Below are 20,092 nucleotides of genomic sequence, written 5' to 3' on the forward strand. Positions count from 1 at the left end.
ATGTGTGCCCCGACCGGGACTCGAACTCGGGATCTCCTGCTTACATGGCAGACGCTCCATCCATCTGGGCCACCGAGGACACAGATGAATAGCGCGACTATAAGGTACATTACATATGTAGAATTGTGGACAGTTGGGAATGTGAGTCTCACGGGAAGCGTGCAAGGGATAAGTCCCTGCAGTCGCGCTATTCATCTGTGTCCTCGGTGGCTCAGATGGATAGAGTGTCTGCCATGTAAGCAGGAGATCCCGGGTTCGAGTCCCGGTCGGGGCACACATTTTCGGCTGTCCACATCGAGGTATATCAACAACACCTGTCGGCAGCTGAGGGTTTCAGTTAGTCATCATTTATTCCAGGGAAAAGCTGCATCAACAGTATTCTCTTCTTTCGAGAACAGTTACTGTCTTCATGTATCTATCAACTTATTGAACCAGTTAGGTGAAAGTGCCAGTGTAACACTTTGAAAACGTAACAGAACGAGAGAAGTAACGACAGAAGAGGAAGAAATTAATGTCCTGCTGCTGTTACAGTTGATCCGCACGTTGGCTACCACTCAGTCACAGGTGGGAGTATGATGAGCCGGGTAAGTGTACTATGCATTCTCTATCGACATGGTCCCATCCCTATCATGCCTCTCTCCACTAAATGCTGCCTGGACACGACTATGAGAATCGTGTTAAGTTCTGTACATCACCATTACGGCAGGTTACTCCAGATGTATCATATGCCGAATCCTGCCTATTTCGTCAAAGATGGGGTGCCTAGGAAACCTGCTTTCTCGGATCGCTAGACCAACAGTTCAAACAAATCGTATAATGAGTTTTATGATAACAGGAAAATATTACAATACTTATCTTTGACTATTACACAGAAGTGTCGCAAGCAAAGGGCGACATGCGAAATAATCAATGTTCTTCAGTATATACAATTCCTAAGTCGCTTATATACAAGTCACTAGCGTGCAAGCTGCTGTAGAACTGGCTAGTCTTCAACTGGATCCGCGGCCAGTCGGGTGCGGCGCTGACGTTCTCTTCATAGAGGCCGTTGCTGTCACATTGTCGTCCTGGAGAGGGTTGGTCAGCGAGCAATTGGCTGACGTCTTCTTCGCAGCCCTCTCTGCTGTGTCGTTCCCAACTGGCGTGCCGGCGCTTGACTTTACGCCATAACATCGTATATCTTGTTTACTGACGAAGCCACAATCATGGCCAGGTAAACGGCCGAAACATGAACTGTCGGTCTGCTGACAATCCCCGTGGCCTCATCAGTGGAACAATCTTCACTGGCTGTCTGTCACCATCGAAACTGAATTGTTGCTGTTGTGTACACTGCAACTTCATTGTCTCTGTTCGCCATGTTTTCCATCTGTCAAAGATGTTTGGTAAGGATATTCCGTCCATTGCTTTGCTAGTGATGTGAAAATTCCTTGTTATATTGGCTATATGTCACAAATGTACTATCTTTGATGTTACTCTGCAGATGTGGAACTTCGCCGGTGTTATACTCATCTTGTTCTTCTATGGTACATTGCCTATTTGATTTGAAGTATTGTGAGACATATTCGTTAGTATTTCAAGGAGGGGTTGCAGTATTATTTGGGTGCTTTCACCGTAATAACCTTGATGCTATATAAGCTTAACAGGAAAATGGGATATGTTTTTAACTGATCTGTTCTACCTTGTAAGTAAAAATATATAATTTTGCACCCACACTTTTGTTGACTTATGACATTTTTGTGTACATTGTACCTTTTAACCTTTCTTTTGATGTTGAAGGAAGGAAGATTGGGTTTAAAGCCCTGTCGACATTGAGGTCATTAGAGGCGGAGCACAAGCTCGTATGATGTCAAGGATGGGGAAGTCAATCGGCCCTACCTTTTCAAGAAACCATCCCAGCATTTTCTTGGAGCGATTTAGGGAAAACACAGGAAATCTAAATCAGTCCAGTGTGCTAGCCACTGCGCCACCTCGCTTGGTTATTTCGATGTTGACAGACATCCAATGATGATGATCTATATGCGAAACTGGCAGATGATATGTAGATTAAATAAAACAGCTGATGATTAAAATGCATTTTCTAAAGTACTTAACGTCTGATGGTTATCGCCTGATGAAAAAAGTAAATGAAATACTTTCAACAACTGAGGACGTACGTTATAACTGCTATTGTGAGATGAATAGGTTGACGTAGGAGACGGATTCGTGGCTGCATCAGACCATTCAGAAGACTTATGGGGAGACTAACAACTGAAACACAAATACTTAGAAATGATCAAGAACAAGGCTACGTCCTCGTAAAATTTCATACCCAGGCTGCCATTAATTATGGACGTATAGGTAACTGCAAATGACGTAATAATTATGATTAGGAGTACTGAGAGAAAGAATTCGAATAGGTTCAGCTGCTTTGAACATGTCGGTTGGTGGGTTCGACAGCCTTTCTCGTCAAAGGGAAATATAATGTCGCACACCATAATGGAGTAGGAAGCAGACTCAAGAAAGACATCTCCACTTTAATTTTCAAAGTAGTTCATCGTTACCTTCAATGTCAACGTTCATGTTCTTTTTCATAATTGACGCCCGCATCTCGTGGTCGTGCGGTAGCGTTCTCGCTTCCCACGCCCGGGTTCCCGGGTTCGATTCCCGGCGGGGTCAGGGATTTTCTCTGCCTCGTGATGGCTGGGTGTTGTGTGCTGTCCTTAGGTTAGTTAGGTTTAAGTAGTTCTAAGTTCTAGGGGACTTATGACCACAGCAGTTGAGTCCCATAGTGCTCAGAGCCATTTGAACCATTATTTTTTTCATAATTGACACTAAAACTGTTCCTATTTGATTGTAACATGTACTTCAGCAACATTAGTAAGTACACAAGCAACATGTTGTATAATCTTTAAAGTAATTAATTACCTGATTAAAATTGGAAGTGGAGAAACCGTGTCGTAAAGGTCTGGTGCGTAGAACTAGTGGTCCGATAAAATGATAGGGTCTAACAGGCACAAGTTCGTGAGTTTAAAAGAAACAACAAGAAAATTAAGAAAACAGCAATTCTTTTCATTTTTTAATTCTCTATTAATGGTGACAGAAACAGGAAAGGATGGTGTAAATTAAGGATAAGCTTTGTTTGAAAATTGCTGATATGCTTTGTTTGAAAATTGCTGATACTGTGATAGGTAATGAGATCTGCGTACTACGAAGAAAGTTTCCCTGTGCTCCCTTCTCGTTGGATTCTTTGGTAAAAAACACTTGCAGAGAAAGTGATCACTCCAGATGGCGAAGTCGTGAAACCCGCTGCGTTCTTACATCCGACTTGCAATAAGTTTTCCAGTTTTGTGCTCTTGCTTCCTATCTGCCCAGATGTTTCTGAATCGCTACGGAGACGGTCGCCTTGGGTTCGTTTTTAAGATATCGCGTCAGCCCCCCGTACCAAGCTTAATAAAACTTTTCCTTCACCGAAGATTCCTTATCCAGTAGGATTTTCTGCTCTAATGAAAAAAAAGTGAAAAAGAAAAAAAAACTAAAAATCTGGCCAATAACTTTCATTTCGTCCTAGACATAGTTCAAATGCTTCTGCTTCTAATCTCCATTGTTTGCGTCGCTGTAGACATGTAGTGTCGAAAACTTCTTCATTAGCACTAGACCACCACAAGATTTCTTTTGATGAACATGGACTTTTCAATGCTAATCAGCTACTATAATTTTCTTTCTCAGAAATGATGTCGTGATTGATTCCAGAGGTGGGTCTCAAAGCTTAAATTACACCGACAACGAGCAAGTAATATGCCTCATAAGAACGCAAGTTTCCAACTTCCTTAACTGTAAATACAAAATTCCTTCGTGGGTCATACAACGCCTGACAAAAAAGCTGCAGCACCCGAAATGAGATGAGGAAACGGAATGAAATATCTCGAGTTGAGAGGGTATGTGATATTTCTGTGATTACAAAGTCGACACAGTATGAAATCACTTACTAATATGAAATTGCACCGCCTGTGATATTTATGCATCCACTGATTCGATTTGAACTGACAGCGTCGGTCGGCGGTAAGAGGCTATAAATCAGTCCCACAGAACGTAATTTCAAACCAAACTTTATGAAATAAGTAAATAATCAAAGTACTCTCAACTTCACCAATTCAGTGAGACCAGCTTCACTGATGGAACTGTACACATCTTTAAACACAAAAAAAGTTTGAAAGAGTGTCGTAAACCGTTGTAACCTCTCATGAGGCAAAATGGCACACAGCTGCTGTAACTAGCCCCTGATATCCTAGATGTTGGCACGGGGCGAGGTTGACGTCCGAGTTGGTTCAACACGTTTTATTAGGGACAGGTCTGGGGAATTTGCTGGTCGCGGCAGTACTTCGAGATCATCCAGACAGTTAATGTATGAACGAACATTGTCATGTTGAAAAGCAGCACCACAATACTGTCGCATGAGAGGCAACAAGGAGAATGCCGAATGTTCGTGACATACCGTTGTGTCGTCAAATTCCCTCAGTCACTATCAACCGTGATCTGAAGTCATACCCGATACCTCCTCACTCCATGATGCTAACTGTAACATCATTCTGCATCTCCAAGACACTGGAAGAACCTTTCCACAGTTCGGTACCATACTTGCCGGCAAAGGTTATCCCAGGTAGTACGGAACAGTAATACACTCTGGTTGCCATTCTACCTGTTACATAGAACTGCTACTCTAATAATTTCCATACGGACCGATGGTATGTACGTGTATGAAGTCAGACTGACATCTCACAATTTCTTACGGAAGTTTCACTTCCCTTGTCAGGCAGTGTAGTTTTCCTGCCATGTAAAAACAGGAACAACAGAACAGAATGGTTAAACCGATATGATCTATTACTTCTTACATCTAGAGACTTGTAACAGTGGTATGTCACCTAACTTCCATTGTTGTTAACTCCTGTGCTATTAGGAAAATATTTATTTTATTTATTTCAGGAAAACCAACAGAAATTATTGTGTAATAAGAAGCAGTCAAATACATTTCACTATTGATGTGTCTTGTGGCAATGTCTACAGATAAATTCAGGTCGCTCAATGTTCCAGACTTTTGCTGTTTTCTGCCCTCACGTTCTCTATCAAACGAGTTGCCTAAAGTGCTTTTTGATTTAACGACAGGGATAATTATATAAATGTGGGGTGAGTGTTCTTTCGGACATGACCAAAATAACAGACACCATAGATTCACATAACTGATTCGCCTCGATGGGCACTGTGTCAACAAGCTGCAGTGCAGAAGCACATTTACATTATACCTCCAGCTGGATTCAGAAATTAGCGAGCGTGGCGTACATGGAAGGGGGCTGCAGATAGATGGCACTGGCGGGAATGAGTCAGCTTGGGAGTGTGCTGAGATAGTCCGTATATTGGTGATAAACTCTGTGTCCAAGTGGCGCAGCGGTTAACGTAACTGCCTAGTCAACAGGATATCCTAGGTTCGAGTCCCGGTCTGGCACACATTTTCAATCGTTGCGCTGATTCCGCACACAGTGCCGATGCAGCTGATATCATTAGGTCCTTTCCTTTCTTTTCCTTTTTCCCAACTCCCCCTTGAATTTACATAAAAAGAGATAATATCGGCTTAAGATGGTTTGAAACGAGAAAAAACGTGTGTATTGAGTATCACTGAAGAGATGGTAAGTTGTTCCGAACAAATTTACCCATCTTAAGAATTCACTATATAGCTAGTTATTATGAGGACGTCTTTTCTCGATGGCATATTATAAAAGTAAATTAATTTGTACAAAGAACTAGGAAAGAATTATTCTGTCAGTTGACAAAATCAGGAGGGCATTTACGTTTTGTTATGCGTAGCTTATTATTCGAAAATTTTACGCAATATATTCTAACCAACACAGATAATTATCATATTGTGTTAACTGAACTAGTTACTGTTGTTGTTTTATTCTCTGAATACCATTCAATTCAATATAAATGTGTGTATTGTGGAAAGTATTTATGATTTTTACAATAGTATCATATGCATTAGCTGTTTAGATTCTATTCTGATTTTTGTTTAACGAAATTTTGTACGGTAAGGATTGCACTACGGGTTGCCAAACACCAAATGGTAAGTAAGAAAAAAAAAAAAAAAAAGAAAAACAACGAAACAGTTTAGCAGTGAGCCGGCATTTCATGTAGTGATAATTAAATTTAAGGAAGTGGTATTTATTTGCTTCATAATTTAGCCAGAGGTTATTTTAGCTGATTATTTTATATGCAGCATTGTTTCATATATTACGAGTCTTCTAATAATCATTGGTTAGCACGAACAAACTGTTTTTAATTAATGCTTCTGAAAATTAAACGGATGTTTCATCAAAATGAGTGCTCTTATGGGAGAGAAATAAACAAGGGCTGGTAGGGAATTAGCTGCACAGATAGCATCACAAATATTTAAAGAGTTGGGAAGCAATTTTGTAAAATTTTTAAATCATTCAGGAACTGTTACCAACCTTAGGAACGTGGTGCGTCCAGTAATCCGCTAGAATATGATAAGTATGGGAATAAAAACACACAACTGATTTCCAGAAAGTAAAGAGAATGTTAAAAATATACGATGTATAGTCGCAAAAATTTAGCTTTGGGTATAATTGGTGGAAACTAAATCAAATTGTACGTGTATGAAAATTAAGATAAGAAGTTTTATTTTGGCCGGGTATAACGTTTGGTTTTCATAACTTTATTCCCTGTGCAAGTTAGTTCCCGCTACTCACATCCAACTCTGTGAATAATTAAAAACTGCAAAATATAAAAGTAGGATTACACGTCACTTGCAGAGTGAATAAAGCTGTGTGAACGGGTTCACACGCAGGTATATTGTACTATAAGTGTAGTGCAGTACGTAATACTCTTATACCAAATGGTAGAGTTCCGAAAGTGGATTCCTTAGCAAAACTTTAGCCATGGAGCCGCTCTACAACCCCCTAGAACCCTGCAATAGGAACAGTGAAGGATCTCTTACTTTTTGTGCAGGACCTTGCATGTGACATATGATTCTGTAAAATAATTCAAATGCAAATAAATATTCTGCATCGTGAATTTTTCTGAAGTTAGCCTAAACGTTAGACAAATTGTTGATAGAGCTAATGCAACAAACACATTATACAAATATTGATTCTCAACGTAGCAGTCGATTAACGAAATTGCCCTTTACAATGAGAGATAAGAAAATTATCAAGGTTCTGTGTACCACGGGCCTCGAGGACATTGGGAATGGTTTCAACAGTGACACTCAGAGAGTGCCTCGCAGAGCCCTGCGGCTGTGCAACGCCTCTGCGATGGCTCTGCTAAAATAGTATCAGACTAAATATTTAAGCAAATCAAGTCTTGACACACACTGAGAAAACAAATCTTATAAATGTCATATGAATGCTGTAATAGCCAAAGATGAGATGACAAGCACCTTAATAAAGCACAGGTGTTTGGCCACTCGATATTCTTTAGTAGACTTTCCCTCTCTCTGTCTCTCTCTCTCTCTCTCTGTCTCTCTCTTTCTCTCGCTCGATGTGCACTGTCTCATCTACACACACCAGCGATCATTCCCTACGCCCTTCCCATTTCTCTCGTCCACAAACAGCTCTAAATGCATCGAAAGGTTTCGTTGCTTCGGCATGTGTGCGTCACCGTCGACGCTGTTCTGCACGGAGCACAGTTCCTACTCGAGTTTACTGTCGCAACGTGCAATCCAATTCGGCATGGCGAATCTGCACACTGCTCTCGGCTCGCAGTATATTCCATTCTTGTTTGTTACTGACTCCAATTGTAAAGTTCGGTAGGTTGTGGCGCTGTCACTCTATGTTTGTCATATTGGGAATTGTTGGTTGTTAAAGACAGAATGGAAAATTGGCTTAAAAGTGTTCATCGAAAACTCAAAGCTAGTTTGCCCTGAAGATGCAGAATCATCCTCAAAGGTTTCTGATCAAGACTATGAGATTCAAGGTGATGGAACGACTTCATGCTCCATGTTTCCAAGCAGTAAGCTATTTAACGATTCTCTAAAGGTTAAAGAAAGTATGTCGAATCCTACGTCAGTCTTTGATTTGTTAATTCTAACAGCTCACCTCTCTATATGTTACGTAGCAAGCTACTTCCGAATAGTTCCATTACACCTGGTAAGATGAGGCGACATTTACAAACTATGCATCCCTACTGGAAAAACAAGAATGAAGAATTTTTTGTACGTAAGAAAGAATCATTATTAAGAAGTAAAAAAGCTATGAAGTATGTGATCTAAACATTGAATGAAAAGCTATGGTGCGATAGTATTTCGTCAGCTATCACATTGCACAGGCGGATAAAGCGCATACTATCGCTGAGAATTTGCTAAAAACATATGTGGCAGACATAACACAATGTACGCTTGATGAAAAACATGCAAAGCAATTTCGTATAGTGCCACTTTCCAGAGACACTGTTTTGCACAGGCTGTAAAGAACAAGAGCTAATTGGTCGCCTTCAGCACAACATATTTATCTTGAAAACAAATAAGTCGTCTGATTTTGCTCGACTGGCCACTTTCTAATAATTGTACTACATCCATATAAACATTCACTCGAAGAAGGATTGCTTATGTGCACATCGCTGCCAAGGATCACTACCGGAAAAGAGGCTTTTAACATGATTATAAACTTTTTTAAATAAACCATCTCGATCAGATCGACTGTGTGCTATTTTTACAGATAGTAAAATATGAGGAGCATCATCATCAATAAAAAAACTGCCCAGATGCGAGTAGGACTCGGGCTCTGGGGATTCCATAAAAACTTAATTATACAGGGTGTTACAAAAATGGTACGGCCAAACTTTCAGGAAACATTCCTCACACACAAAGAAAGAAAATATGTTATGTGGACATGTGTCCGGAAACGCTTACTTTCCATGTTAGAGCTCATTTTAGTTTCGTCAGTATGTACTGTACTTCCTCGATTCACCGCCATGATTTCATACGGGATACTCTACCTGTGCTGCTAGAACATGTGCCTTTACAAGTACGACACAACATGTGGTTCATGCACGATAGAGCTCCTGCACATTTCAGTCGAAGTGTTCGTACGCTTCTCAACAGATTCGGTGACCGATGGATTGGTAGAGGCGGACCAATTCCATGGCCTCCACGCTCTCCTGACCTCAACCCTCTTGACCTTCACTTATGGGGGCATTTGAAAGCTCTTGTCTACGCAACCCCGGTACCAAATGTAAAGACTCCTCGTGCTCGTATTGTGGACAGCTGTGATACAATACGCCATTCTCCAGGGCTGCATCAGCGCATCAGGGATTCCATGCGACGGAGGGTGGACGCATGTATCCTCGCTAACGGAGGACATTTTGAACATTTCCTGTAACAAAGTGTTTGACGTCACGCTGGTACGTTCTGTTGCTGTGTGTTTCCATTCCATGATTAATGTGATTTGAAGAGAAGTAATAAAATGAGCTCTAACATGGAAAGTAAGCGTTTCCGGACACATGTCCAAATAACATATTTTCTTTCTTTGTATGTGAGGAATGTTTCCCGAAAGTTTGGCCGTACCTTTTTGTAACACCCTGTATATGGAGACGTTTCGTCCACCCCGGGAATCAAGAATCTCAAAGATTTTTGCCTGTTATCGACTTTGGTAATGCCAAAATATCGGCTCCTGAAATTCCCAGACTTTCGAGAATGTTTTAATTTCAAGTCTTATGTCGGATGACGTGCGACAAAGGAAATATTGTTCTCGTCTGGTTCAATTAAGGAATAACAATTGCCTCATTTGTTTCTTTACGTGTACTGTGAAGCCTTGTCTCTTCAAAATGTCGTGGTATTAGGTTAATGGCATGTACCCATTAGGGTACTTGGTTTTGAAGAGAGTTGCAAGTATCAAAATATGTAACAATTTTCGTTATATTGACTTAGAGGCTTACATTCGTTACAGCGCCAAGGGGCCATAGTCCTTATTATGTTTCAGAATTCAGTTGCAATTGTGTCTACACAACATGTTAGTGAGGTGAGACAGTGTAAACTACGCTGTGTTTATGGAAAAGAAGCAAATTTTTGCATGGCAACCAAAGAAGTATTTCGGTTTTACTCAATATTCGCCACTCATGGCGCTTCTCCGAAAGTTACAAATGATTAACAAGCGAGGCGAAAATAAATTGCTGCAGTTTCGGCGACATTCTTTTTTTTACATACTATCGAAGGTAGAGGTGACCGTAGATCTTATTGGGTGGTCACCATGCAAGTGTAGGCGTGGAGGGGTACCGCTTCATGTTTACAAAAAATGTGAGCATGGGCTTCAGTTTAGAACGCTACGTCCCCTCCTGCTCTATGCATTTCCCCTGCAGCGCTCTGAACAACCCCCCCTCCCCCCCCACTCCATCACTGCCCCTCTCCCCGCGATTCCCTTGCCGGCTGCGCATCTAGCGGCCACGGCATTTTGCTTGCACTGTACCACAGATGGTGGTGCCGTTGGTAGGTGTGGATTGAGTGCGCTTGTATCACTGCTCTCCAAATCCTTCGGTTGCTGGTGTCCATGCCTCTTTTGCTTGGTTCGAGTGTGCCTACACTACTGTCGCTGCCGGGTTTGGGTCTGGAGCTGTGGGGCCATGAGATGGAGGACGTCCCCTGTTGCCTTACATTGGCCCCACATAATGTCACCCCAAAACAGCAGGGAACCTCCACCTTGCTGTACTCGCAGGACAGTGTGTCTAAGGCGTTCAGCCTGACCGGGTTGCCCTCAAACACGTCTCCGACGATTGTCTGGTTGAAGGCATATGCGACACGCATCTGTGAAGAGAACGTGATGACAATCCTGAGCGGTCCATTCGGCATGTTGTTGGACCCATCGGAACCGCGCTGCGTGGTGTTGTGGTTATAAAGATAGACCTCGCCATGAACGTCGGAAGTGAAATTGCACATCAAGCAGCCTATTGTGCACGGTTTTAGTCGTGACACGACGTCCAGTTGCTGCACGAAAAGCAATATTCAACATGGTGGCGTTGCTGTCAGGGTTCCTCCGAGCCATAATCTGTAGGTAGCGCTCGTCCACTGCAGTAGTAGCCCTTAGGCGGCCTGAGCGAGGTATGTCATCGACAGTTTCAGTCTCTCTGTATCTCCTCCATGTCCGTAGAACATCGCTTTGGTTCACCCCGAGACGCCTGGACACTTCCCTTGTTGAGAGCCCTTCCTGGCACGAAGTAACAAAGCGCACGCGATCGAACCGCGGTATTGACCGTCTAGGCATGGTTGAAGTACAGAAAATACGAGCCGTGTTCCTCCTTCCTGGTGGAATGACTGGAATTGATCGGCTGACGGACCACCTCCGTCTAATAGGCGCTGCTCATGCATGGTTGTTTACATCTTTGGGTGGGTTTAGTGACATCTTTTTTTGTGTGTGTGAAATCTTATGGGACTTAACTGCTAAGGTCATCAGACCCTAAGCTTACACACTACTTAACCTAAATTATCCTAAGGACAAACACAAACACCCATGCCCGAGGGAGGACTCTAACCTCCGCCGGGACCAGCAGCATAGTCCATGACTGCAGCGCCTGAGACCGCTCGACTAATCCCGCGCGGCTTAGTGACATCTCTGGGAAGTCAAAGGGACTGTGTCTGTGATACAGTATCCACAGTCAACGTCTATCTTCAGCAGTTCTGGGAACCGGGGTGATGCAAAACTGTTTTTGATATTTGAGACATCATCTTCCTTTACATAGTATGGCAGTTTATATGTGATGTATTACGACAGAGATAGAAGTCTGGACACTGCAGGCATTCTATTCCATTTGTTTTATTTTCAAATTTACATTTACGTTTTTCACAGACTCGACGGAGCCATGTTTTGAAACAGTGATCTGTTTCTCCAGTACCCAGTGACCGAGCGCGGTGGCCCAGTGGTTAGTACACTGGACTCGCATTCGGGAGGACGACGGTTCAAACGTGCGTCCGGCCACCCTGATTTAGGTTTTCCGTGACTTCCCTAAATCGCTTCAGCCAAATGTCAGAATGGTTCCTTTGACGAAGGGCACGGCTGATTTCCTTCCCCATCTTTCCATAATCTGAGCTTGTGCTCCGTCACTAATGATCTCGATGTCGTCAGGACGTTATAAATCCACACAGTTAGAGGTTTAAACCTTTCAAACGCGTTTTGGATATAAATAGACAGTGACTGGTAATAGTAAGCTTGTTTCATTTGCCAAAAAGCAATATCAGCCATGTGACATCCTTGTAGGCTTCATTTATTGTGAATTGACCCCCGAGGGGAATTGAACTGTTACCATATGCTACCAAATTGCGGAGGATGGGTTTAATCCTGGGAAACCTAGACGAGCATCCGTTTGGAGGCGCCGTGGTTTACGGGTATTTTGTGTTCCAAGAGCGCGACGTGGCGTCTGGACTGCTTCTAATTGCGGTCGGGTCACGATGCGCTCATTTGCTACCTGAATGATTTACAAAGAGTGCGTGATTGTCAAAATATCGTCCTATAATGCGTTGTCTCATTTAAGGGTTAACGTGCTTTCTTATGGATCTGAAACCAAATGGTTTAGCATGCAAGGTCTCACAAGTGGAATCGCACCAGTGACTTAACCTTTGGAAATCACCCAGGGGCAAGCACCTGGATTCTTTGATATTAATAATTCGATAATAAAGAGCCCAATTCCCCGAATTCGAGGGCGACTGCGTCGGAGTGAGGAGCATATTTCTTAAACAAGAATAACATCTCCATGGAAACACAAGATGAGAAGGGCGACCATTGTACAATATTATCAGACACTTGAAAGACGGTGAAGTATTATTTCAGATGCTGTAAATACATATCCCTGTCCTCTCATGTATCGTAAAGTAGTGGAATCTGGGGAAGGTGATCTGACTGAACGACGGCTACCCTGTATCTGCCGTTCTTCCTTTAGAAGCTAAATTTAGTGATGGACCAACTCATTTTCTCGCTGATGATGTCGTTGCTGTTGAGGAAACTGCTATTGGAACTGCTGTTACAGTTTCAGCTGCATTTGGAACTCTTGCTATTCCTACTCAGAGCTTTACTTGCATCATATTACTTACGTGATACTCTGCTAACCTCGTCGCAAATTATTGTGACAGATTCGACCGAATTTCGGGAATGACTCAAAAGGAACTCGACGAGGCTAGACCGTCTGCTCTGGAGCCATCAACAGCGGGTCGCTGAGTGAGACCAGGAAAGACAAACAACGAGGAAATGGACAAGTGGAGACGGTGCTGCACGTAAACAAAGTCCAACGGGTAATCCAACGAGAGGAAAGCTGAGACGATGCGAAAGCGGAGACGAGGAGCAAACCAACGGAGTTACTGCACCAAGACGATAGCGAAGCGAACACACCACTGAATCCCCTGCTATCGTGCGGCGGAACTTACAGGGCAGCCGTAAGCTCCCGTTGTCCGCCGGAATGGTTTGTGTGGCGCCGTAGAAGGCGAAGCCAGTCCTGTCGCTTTTAACAGCTCCACCTAACAGCCGGGATCTAGTTCCATTAGCGCTGCGAGGTCTCTCGTAAGTTCGTGGTCTCCCGTACATTTTCTCCTCTCCTGTATTTTCGACAGGTTTCCCATATCTCACGGGTTTTCATGTATTTTATCCATCTAACATATTTGACATATTTGATAATAGTTTCGCTCCTATTTCATAAAGTTTTAGTCATTTATTTATCGTAGCATTTCCGTGCAATTCAATCGTTTCCAAATCAACAATCGATATCTCGTGTTTATCATCTCTGAATTCTTTCTCATTTATGTTGGCAAGCTTGAAGCTTCTGGGACTAAACTTCCGTCATTTGCTTCAGTAGCGTGTAGACGTGCAGCTCGACCTCAGTTCAGTGTGCAGTTTCTGTTGTATTTAGTATATTTATTTAACTATGGGTAGGGAAAGTGACGACCGGGATCACTCGAAGACACCACCGAACAAAAGTGCTCACTGTGTGAGTATCTGTCCCATGTGGAAAAAAAAAACTTATTTTTGAATGGAAACAGTAAAAAATAACAATCATAAAGCTTTTGTTCTTTACGCAGCAGGGAATTCAGCGTAGCACATGGAGGAACCAACAGCCAGAGATACTTCAAATTGCAAAAAACTCAAAAGGTTTGCCACTGTGATAAGATATTTTGAACCTTCCAGGCGAAACTTTTGGATTTCACTAACAAACAGACCAGACTGCAAATGGTATAGTTCAAAGCCATGGTATGAGTCTTGCTAAACTATTTCGATAGTGTGCAAATAATGCCAACGTTAATTATGATAAACATAGTTCAGGAATGAAGCGATTACGTAATCACAATAATAACGTATTAAAAGCGGATTGCACCTTCCACGTTTTACAAGATGAATGTAAGAATACGTATGAGTCACTGGATATGTTATTGAATTAATAATATTAAAACTGTATGGCTACTTGTAAGTTCATCCAAAAGATGAGTTATAATTATTACAGTCTTTTTTTTACGTTCGTAGATTTAGAGTGGTCTAAAATACTGAGACGTGCATCCAGAAAGTGGCGTTCACTCACATCTGCAGTAGACAGGTTGTTCTCTAATTGAGAAGCCATTAGAAGTTATTTGAGAAGTGTTCAACGTTGTTCTTAGGTTCTACAGAACTATTTCAGTAATGATGAGACTGGAAAAGATTTTATTCTAGAAGTTTATTTCACCTTTTTTCTCATGTTGGTAATGTTCTCCTTCAGACTTACAAAGTAAGAGAAAATTCTGATTTGAGTATCATAGAAACTTTCAGGGCAGTAAAGTGCATGGGCACAGCGCCAGGATACTCCAGATGTTTCATGTCCAGCACATAGTGCATGAAGTATTGCTGCATATGTTCACGAATAGTTTCCAAATCGTTGTATTGGACGTAGATGATCTGTACCTTGGCCGGTCTGTTCACTGGACTTGACACATGTAGATATTTTTCTGTGGGGAAGTTGAAAAACGCTGTCCACGAGAACATACCAACTACACCCGATTAAATGCAACGACATATTACTGCAGGCTACTTGGACATCTCCCTTGAAATACTAGAACGTGTGCAGCAACCGTTCCATACTAGACTGGAAGTCGCTGCCAGTGGTCATTTTAAAAACGACGTGTGATTGCCAGTTGTCTTGTTGCTGCTCAGAATTCGCAGAATTAGTGTATGCACTTGTCTTGTTCTCTAGTGTGTGCAACAAAAGGTATTGTACAAGTGTCAGTGTGGGAACATTTTAACAACATATGATATCTCTTAAACGACTCGCACTAGACTCTTGCAACAAACAACACTGACAATCTAATTTATCCTACTCTTAATTTGTTAGTCCGCCCTGATACCTGCCGGCCGGAGTGGCCGTGCGGTTCTAGGCGCTACAGTCTGGAACTGCAGACCGCTACGGTCGCAGGTTCGAATCTTGCCTCGGGCATGGATGTGTGTGATGTCCTTAGGTTACTTAAGTTTAAGTAGTTCTAAGTTCTAGGGGACTGATGACCACAGCAGTTAAGTCCCATAGTGCTCAGAGCCATTTGAACCATTTTGAACATGGTAGCTGAGTGGTCAGCGCGGGGGTCAGTCGCGCTAAGGGGCCCAGGTTCGATTCCCGGCTGGGCCAGAGATTTTCTACACTCAGGGACTGGGTGTTGTGTTGTCCTCATTATCATTTCATCATCATTAGTGGAAGGCAACGGGAAACCACCACTGGAATCACTTCCCTAGAAGCTCATGCGGTGGACCTCTCTGCTCAGGCTTCCCCCATGACAAGACCTGCCTTAAGGCAGAACACAAAGTTTAAAGTTACATTTAAAAACGTGTATTTGCACAAGAGATACACTTCCCAAGTGTTATTACAATATGTTTTCCGGCTAATACCCCGTACGAAAGAGGATCAGGTAGTGATAGTGGGTGGAGCAGGGAACAGTCTCGATAGGGACGGGGAATATGATGTCTGTGGTGACTTGGTTAAGATAGCTACTCAAACTGGTGGCACTGATGTGCATTTCGTGCAACTGTATCAGCTTCATGATCGGCCTCACTTTAATGCGGCTGTTTGGCGCGTTAATGTGGGTCTGGGGAGGGCACTGATGGCGGAGGGCATGGATCACATCTCAGTGGTGCCAGTTGGGTCTATCAGTAGATGGTGTTTCACTAGGCATGGCCTGCACATCAATAGGTATGGGAAGGGGAGGCTGGCTAAGCTTATAGGTGACAGTGTAGTGGGTGGTGGTGGTGGTGGTAGTGGTATCACTCACGGAAAAATTCCTGTAGTAGTTGGTGTTAGAGCTGCACCTCTTTTGGACTGAAGTCAGCTGATAGGTATACCTGATTAAAGGAAGTGCCTCTAACTAAGGGCTCATCTCCAGAGGATGTAATGTTTCCAAGTAGAGAAGGAATTAGCATATTTCATCAAAATATAAGAGGTATTAGAGATAAAGTTAGTGAACTGCTAATAGATGTTAACTCTGAAATTATTGGTATATCAGAGCATCACTTAAATAATTTGATAATTCAGAGGCTTCCTTTACCAGACTACAGATTAGCTGGCTGTTTCTCAAGGAGTTCTTTGCGGGGTGGGGGAGTGGCTCTGTACGTAAAAAACAGTATTTCATTTGAGTACATAGAAGTATCACGACACTGCACTGAACAGATATTTGAAAGTTGTGCAGCATTAGTTGAATTTAGTGAAACTAAACTTCTAATTGCTGTTGTTTATAGGTCCCCTAACTCCGACTTCAGAGCATTTTTGCTTGAGCTAGAGAGGGTTCTTGAATCACTTTGTAGGAAGTACCAGAAAGTAGTTATATGTGGTGACTTCAATATTAATTTTGTACATGATTGTGCAAGGAAAAGGATGTTGGTAGATCTCCTAAATTCATATGATCTGATGCAAACTGTGTTTTTTCCAACTAGGGTGCAGGGGAATAGTAGCACAGTCACAGACAATATTTTTATTCATTCTCCGTTACTAGATGGGCATTCTGTTAGTAAAAGGGTCAATGGCCTTTCAGACCATGATGCACAAATTTTAACATTAAAAGGTTTTTGTACTCGAACCAACGTCGTATTTAATTACAAACTACGTAGGAAAGTTAATCCAACAGCAATAGAGAGTTTTTCAAAGCTTGTCAAGGAACAAGAGTGGCAAGATGTTTATAGTGCCAATAATATAGATGATAAATACAATGCTTTCCATAACACATTTCTCATGCTCTTTGAGAGTTGCTTTCCATTAGAACATTCTAAACGGGGTAATGGACAGCCTGGTTGGCTGACTAGTGGGATAAGGATATCATGTAGAACAAAGCGGGAATTATATCAAAATGTTCGAAGTAGTCACAATCAAGCTACGGTGGCCCATTACAAACAGTATTGTAAGGTACTTAAAAATGTTATTAGCAAGGCAAAAAGTATGAGGTATGCAAATAGAATAGCTAATTCACAGGATAAAATTAAAGCCATATGGTCAGTTGTGAAGGAAGTGTCTGGCCAGCAGCACAAGGTTGATGATATAAAGTCAGTTCGCAGTAATAATATTTATGTTACTGATAAATCAGATATATGTACAGTATTTAACAACCATTTTCTGACAATTGCTGGTGAATTAAATAAAAATTTAGTTTCTACAGGAAATCATATAAATTTCTTAGCAAATGCCTTTCCGAAATTGTCGTCTGAAATACTCTTCTGTGATACAGACAAGAGGGAGGTTGAGTCAATATTTAAATCACTGGAGACTAAAGTCTCTCATGGTTATGATGGAGTGTCTAGTAGAATATTAAAGTACTGTACTGCACATGTTAGCCCTGTATTTAGCCATATTTGTAATTTTTCCTTTAGGAATGGTGTTTCCTAAGCGATTAAAGTACTCAGTAGTAAAGCCGCTTTATAAAAAGGGAGAAAGGGATAATGTAGGTAATTTTAGACCTATTTCTATGTCATCAGTGTTTGCAAAAGCTATTGAAAACGCTGTGTATGTAAGGTTAATTGATCATTTTATATCACACGATTTGCTATCAAATGTACAGTTCAGCTTTAGAAGTCGTTTGACAACTGAAAATACTGTATTCTCTTTTCTCTGTGAGGTACTGGATGGGCTAAACAAAAAGTTTCGAACGCTTGGCGTATTTTTTGATTTAACAAAGGCATTTCACTGTGTTGATCTCATAATATTGCTCCAGAAGTTGGATCATTACGGAATAAGGGGAGTAGCTCACAATTGGTTCACCTCTTACTTTAGCAACAGGAAGCAAAAGGTCATAATGCACAATGTTGATAACGGCTGTGATGTGGGATCTGAGTGGGGTACTGTCAAGTGGGGGGTGCCCCAGGGATCCGTGTTGGGGCCGCTCCTGTTCCTTATTTATATAAATGATATGCCCTCTAGTATTATGGGTAACTCTAAAATATTTCTGTTTGCTGATGACACTTGCTTGGTAATAAAGGATGTTGTGTGCAACATTGACTAGGTTTCAAGTAGTGCAGTACATGACCTCAGTTCATGGCTTGTAGAAAATAAACTAACATTAAATCACAGTAAGACTCTCTTTTTAGAGTTTCTAACACACAATTCAACAAAACCCGACGTTTTAATCTCACAGAACGGGTATATGATTAGTGAATCTGAAGAGTTCAAATTCCTAGGTGTTCAGATTGATAGTAAGCTGTCGTGGAAAGCCCACGTTCAGGATCTTGTTCAAAGACTTAATACTGCCATTTTCACTCTTCGAACGGTATCGAAAGTGAGTGATACTTCGACACGTAAATTAGTCTACTTTGCATATTTCCATTCACTTATGTCGTATTGTATTATGTTTTGGGGTAACTCTTCCCATTATAGAAGGATATTTTTTACTCAGAAACGGGCGGTTCGGCAATAAGTAGTGTGAGTTCACGAACCTCTTGTCGACCTCTGTTCACGAGTCTGGGTATTTTGACATTGGCCTCTCAATATGTATATTCCTTATTGTCGTTTCTTGTTACCAATATTAGTTTATTTTCAACAATAAGCAGCCTTCACTCTGTTAATACTCGGCAGAAATCAAACCTCCATTTGGATCGGACTTCCTTAACTCTTGTGCAAAAAGGTGTGCAGTATACTGCTGCATCCATTTTCAATAAGCTGCCACTCGAATTAAAAAATCTTAGCAGTAATCCACGCGCTTTCAAATCGAAACTGAAGAGTTTCCTCATGGGTCAATCCTTCTACTCTGAAGAGGAGTTCCTTGAAAAATTAAGCTGATTCTCATTGTAATGCTGATAGCGTTTGCTTAAACTTATAGACAGATTTTCTTTCAGGTTCATGAACATTTATTTTTATCTGTTATTACTTTTATGTTGTAAGTTCATGTACTGACACGTTCCATGACCTTGGAGATTTTCTCCTCAATTTGGTCCTACGGAACTTGACATGTAAATAAATAAAAAAAAAACACGAAATAATTATCCAAATGGCTCGTAAGTACATGTACTGGCAAACAGATAATTAAAATTTCAAGAAAATTGGGTGATATATTCAAGGGAAAGTGTTTCACGAATTGAGGAAGTCAATAACGGCTTGGTGTACTTCTGGCCTTTACGCAAGTACTTGGTCGGCGTGGCATTGATTGATAGACTTGCTGGATGCCCTTTGAGGTACATCGCGCCAAATTCTGTCCAATTTGGGAGATCTACGGTGACCTTGTAAGGGTTTAGCAAGCACAAAGGCAAGCAGTAAAACTCTCACCACATAAGGGGCGGGCATTATCTTGTTAAAGTGCAAGCCCAGAATTCCCATTTAGGGCTATAAAACGGGGCATGGAATATACTCGACGACCGCTGTGTGCCTCACATAGCAAACAAAGGGATGGAAGGAAATGGCACTCCAGATCATCAGTCATGGTTAGTGAGTCGGGTGACAGTCAGGTTAGTACAACACCGGTGTCTTTAGAGTCTCTAGACGCGTAGTCGCAGCTCATCGGGGTCCAGTTCGAAGCAGGGCTCGTCACTGAAGAGAATTATGTTCCAGTCAATGAGAGTTCAGGTCGAAGTCGTGTCTGGAGATGCCACGTTCTGCGGCGGAACACTAAGTTGCCTGTTGTTCGCCATGCGGCCCGACATCCAGGACTAAC

At 41.9% G+C, this 20,092-nt stretch overlaps 1 non-coding gene across 1 annotated transcript; it reads left to right on the plus strand.

Moving 5' to 3' along the window:
• The first annotated feature begins 200 nt into the window (after positions 1-200).
• Trnat-ugu (transfer RNA threonine (anticodon UGU)) lies at positions 201-274 on the plus strand. Its single transcript has one exon. It is a non-coding gene; the product is annotated as a tRNA-Thr (tRNA).
• The last annotated feature ends 19,818 nt before the right edge of the window (positions 275-20,092 follow it).

The sequence above is a fragment of the Schistocerca cancellata genome, chromosome 7 (genome assembly GCF_023864275.1).
Source record: "Schistocerca cancellata isolate TAMUIC-IGC-003103 chromosome 7, iqSchCanc2.1, whole genome shotgun sequence".
Classification (NCBI taxonomy): Eukaryota; Metazoa; Arthropoda; class Insecta; order Orthoptera; family Acrididae; genus Schistocerca; species Schistocerca cancellata.